The sequence below is a fragment of the Nerophis lumbriciformis genome, linkage group LG21, assembly GCF_033978685.3.
Source record: "Nerophis lumbriciformis linkage group LG21, RoL_Nlum_v2.1, whole genome shotgun sequence".
Taxonomy (NCBI): Eukaryota; Metazoa; Chordata; class Actinopteri; order Syngnathiformes; family Syngnathidae; genus Nerophis; species Nerophis lumbriciformis.
In genome coordinates this window covers 30,217,501-30,222,500 of record NC_084568.2, presented here as the reverse complement: position 1 = coordinate 30,222,500, position 5,000 = coordinate 30,217,501, and the positions used below count along the sequence as shown (strand labels likewise).

The following is a 5,000-nucleotide window of genomic DNA, read 5'->3' as shown; positions in this document are numbered from 1 at the left end:
ATCAGCCAGTTTGTCTAAAAAAAAAAAAAAAAAAGAAGGTATTTTCTTCTCTCTTCTTGCTAGAAAGTATGCGTTCATAGTCGGATTTAGGTGCTATACATCTCCTGGAATATTACATGACTGACTACCTATATGTGTTCATCGACTACCTACAATTTGTTTCCTCCCCGTGCAGGCAACATTTCAGTGTTTTGTTTCTGAAGAAGGAATTCATGCCTATATAGCGGGGGAGATAACGCAACAAAAAAAGCAACAAAAAAAAAGCACTGTAGGTTACGTCATCGATTACCTCTACATTACGTCTGTTTGGTCCTCAAATGTAATTTGTACTTTATTTATTCAAAATAAAACAAATTATATCTGCACAAGCCAATTCATGTATGTTGTTTACATGCATTCCAAATACTTATTGCATGGATTTGGTTCAAATACATATCAAACCTGTATTATATGTATTTGTAAAAATATAATTAACAAAGGTGAATACTCTAAATAATCTGGTTTTATTTTGGAAAAAAGGTATTTTTTTTTTCTTCTCTATGTTGCGTCTGTTTGGTTTGGATAATGTATTTATGGGACTATTTTAAATGTACAATTACTACCAGGGATATTACACACTGACAAGTTAAAACATGCAAAGTTTATGACAACCTTGGCATGCAGGGGAGTAGCACCAACCCCCCCAAATAGCATCCTAAACGAAACATGTCCGCTCCACATCACATACTTGCTTGTTTACATGCATTAAAAAGAATTATTGCATGGATTCGGTTGACACCACCCTTTTATAATACATATAAAACCTGTATTATATATATTTGTATAGATAGAATGAAGGTATCGAGGTAAATACTGGTTTTATTTTGGAAAAAAATACAAAAAAATCAATATAAAGTTGCCAGAATATGAAATTAAATAAGCATTTTGTTCCTTTAAATATGATTAGGTAAAGATTCGCTGATACACAAAGTGGATAATACGAATCATCTATCTTTTTCTACCGCTTGTCCCTTTTGGGGTGGCGAGGGGGGATGCTGGAGCCTATCTCAGCCGCATTCGGGCGTAAGGCGGGGTACACCTTGGACAAGCCGCCACCTCATCGCAGGACTAATAGGAATCATAACAATACATTATTTTTTGTTATGATTATATTATAATTGGTCCATTTCCGGTGAGGTTAAGTCTTTAGAACATATAATGAAGCCTCCAATCGAGGGTCATTGACTGCACTACAGTTATACTTTTATTTTGGAAACAATTATTTTTTTCTCCTCCAATAAATTAAATATAAAGTTGCCTGAATAGGAGGAATTCATGCCTATATAGCGGGGGAGAAAACGCAACAAAATTGCGTCTATTTGGTTCTCAACTGTCATTTGTATTTTATTTATTCAAAATAAAACAAATGATATCTGCACATGTTGGGGTGTACAGTAGAGTCCAGGGCGCTTTTTTTTCTTTTTTTTTTTTTTTTGATGACCGGCCCAGAGCCATAAAAGACAATTACCGCCATAACATTTTATGAGGTGCAAAAGCGCTGCGAGGCGAGCGCACGCAAAAAAACAAAAAAAAGCAAGCAACATTTCTTCCGTTTTTCCAAATCCTGCACCCGAGCTCGTCTAAATGCGTGCATTTGCGTCGTGCATTGGAAAGTGGGATTATTATTTGAAGTCTTGAAGGTGAGACGGTGTTGTGACGCGCTGATGGGGGGGTGTTCCACGCAGATGGACCCTAACTTCAAAGGCCCCGACAAGAGACGGTGCAATAAAAAAAAAACGCCCGCACTGCTATACTGTCTGGCATTCCGCCTTTAATGGCTTTATGGCCGTCCAGACACAATTAGGCCGTTTCCAGAATGGCACCCATTTGTTTTTTTTGCCCCTCTCCGGCGCTGGACAAAAGGCCGAGCGGAAATGATCAGCTTTATTGGAGTCTTCCCGGCGGGGACGCGCAGGCAGAACTCACGGTCATTTGGGCTCGGCCTTTGTTTCCACCTGGGAACCTTCCGCCCTCTGGACCCGCCATAAAGCCATTATCTTACACATTCAGTCCACTTCTGCAGCGACTTCAACCACAAACTGCTGTTTTGCACGCATGCAGTTGCGAGCGGTCACCACAGGGTGGCGACACTGTTCCACAACAAAAGTTTTTTTTTTTAATAAGTGCTGCTCTTGTAACATTTTTTTTACAGTCCGGCCAAACAATTTGACACCTTTTTTTTAAGAGTACGGCACACAAGAGCCAAATTCTTCGCGCCTGCGGTTGAAATGAGTGATGGACGTGAAGAATGCAGGCGCATAGTTGTTGATGTTCAAATGACAAATATTCCAACACTACAAATGGAGACATTTTTCCCTTTGATGTAGTACATTTCAACATGCATGTCACTTTTGTTTGGAAACTACACTGTAAAAAAAAACAAAAGTTGAAAAAACGCACATTTTCAAGGCAACATGATGCAACAAAATTTTTGCGTTTTCTCAACTTTTGACTACTATTGTTGACTTAACTAAGATTTACAAGTTGAGATAAGAGTTATGTTTACTCGGATCTTTCAATCTTTCACATCTTTTTTTGAAAAATCTATCTTGTTGTAGTTAATTTTGTGGCGAGTTTGGTCCGTTTTACAAAATAATAAAGCCACAAATCATATGTGATATTAACTTGTGCGGCTTTAAATGGAATTTAGATATAGACTTTTACAAAATAATAAATCCACAAACCATATGGAATATTAACCCTAACCCCTAACCCTAACCCTAACCCATGTAACCCTACATTGTAAAAAAAAAAAAAAAGTTGAGAAAACGCAAATTTTCAAGTTAACATGATGCAACAAGATTTTTTGCGTTTTCTCAACTTTTGACTACTGCTGGCCAGACACTGTTTTGGTAGTTAAACATAATGAAACCTTATTTCTGAGTCTAACTAATTTGAAAACTATAATTAGTCCAACAAAATATACCAAAACAGTGTCTGGCCAGCAGTAGTCAAAAGTTGAGAAAACGCAAAAATCTTGTAGCATCATGTTAACTTGAAAATTTGCGTTTTCTCAACTTTCTTTCTTTTTTTTTTTTACAGTGTAACCCTAACCCTAACCCTACCCTAACCCTTATCTCAACTTGTTAATCTTAAGTCAACAATAGTAGTTGTTGCATCATGTTGCCTTGAAAATGTGCGTTTTCTCAACATTCTTTTTTTTTACAGTGATCATCTATTTGGTCGAACTCATTTTCATTGGGGGCCACATCGCAGTTATAGCTGCCATCAGAATGTATGAATTTGCCTCTGGATTTCATTATTAATTATATAAACTGTTTTAAGTAGACTGTCAATTTTACAGTAAAAACTTTACATTTACCAAATTTTCCCCAAAAATAGCATTTTTTAAAAATTTTTTACAACATTAAATGGAAAAACAATACAATTGTTTTTTGGGGGGGATTCACGGAAAAAAACTGGACGATTAGTTGCCACAATTTTTGTGTAAAATTTTTTACAACGTTATATTTTGAATGGAAAAACAGTACAAGTATTTTTTTTTATTCTAGTCTACCGTAATTTATGGTAATACATTGTTAAAAACAAGATTTTACAGTTAAAATATGACAGCTCAGTCAACAATTCTAACGCAAAAAAAATTGCTGTAAAGAACACGGTAAAATGTATTGTCTTTTTTTTATTAATTTGATTGGTAGTTTGCTGTAAAATCATAAGTCAAGCAGATGTTTAAATATTTATTTCTATTTAGACAATTTTTTTTTGGGAAAGTATGATAATATACTGTAATATCTTTTGCAATATTAGATACTATTAAAGTTTAAAAGTAGAGATGTCCGATAATATCGGCCTGCCGATAAATGCGTTAAAATGTAATATCGGAAATTATCGGTATGGTTTTTTTTATTATCGATACATTATATATCAATATATATCAATACAGTCTGCAAGGGATACAGTCTGTAAGCACACATGATTGGTCCACTAATAGTACTAACCTTTAACAGTTCATTTTACTAATATTCATTCATTACTAGTTTCTATGTAACTGTTTTTATATTGTTTACATTTCTTTTTTATTCAAGAAAATGTTTTTAATTTATTTATCTTATTTTATTTTATTTTATTTTTTAAAAAGTACCTTATCTTCACCATACCTGTTTGTCCAAATTAGGCATAGTAATGTGTTAATTCCACGACTGTATATATCGGTTGATATCGGTATCGGTTGATATCGGTATCGGTAATTAAAGAGTTGGACAATATCGGAATATCGGATATCGGCAAAAAGCCATTATCGGACATCCATATTTAAAAGGTATGCAATTTCAAGCAGTACATATGATTTTTCTGTCAAAATGAAAAAAAAAATAATTTCATTTAGTGAGAAAATATGAAGTACTTTATTGACACATATAATTTCCAGGTGTTTGCGGGCCAGGTAAAATGATGTTACGGGCCAGATCTGGCCCCCGGGCCTTGAGTTTGACACCTGCGATCTAGTTGGTCAAACTAATTTTCATTGGGGGCCACATTACAGTAAAAGCTGCTTTCAGAGGGCCACTTTAAAAAAAAAAAAAAAATTTACATTATGCATGTAAGCCTGTGATTAATCATCCATCCATCCATTTTCAACCGCATTATTCGATATTTTTTTCATGTATAACGTGCTTTAAAATCACAAATAAAGGTGACAAGCAGATATTTAACAATTTTTTTTTAACCTCACAATAATAGTTTTGCAATAGACTTAAACTTCCTGTTATTGTCATTCAAATTTGAACTTTACAGTACAGATAAGAACGACATTTTGTTGCTTTAGTGCGTTGTAGGGCAGGATAAAAGAGCAATAAGGTGCAGATATAAATAAATACATTGCACTTTTGCATATGCATCCACGTTTATGGATGTATGTTGTATTGTCTTTATATTCCAGTGAGTTCATCCGTTTTTTGGGGGGGAATTGAGGGGATTATTATGATGCGTTCAAGAGTGAAGAA

The 5,000-nt window shown here is 34.7% G+C and overlaps 1 protein-coding gene across 1 annotated transcript in view; it reads left to right on the top strand.

Annotated features, from left to right (window-relative positions):
- Positions 1-328, top strand: part of hoxa9a (homeobox A9a) — a 1,520-nt gene extending 1,192 nt beyond the window's left edge. The window contains exon 2 of the mRNA XM_061983352.1: positions 1-328. This exon is cut by the window's left edge and continues 406 nt beyond it. The gene's annotated coding sequence lies outside the window, so the exon portion shown is untranslated.
- Positions 329-5,000: the final 4,672 nt, after the last annotated feature.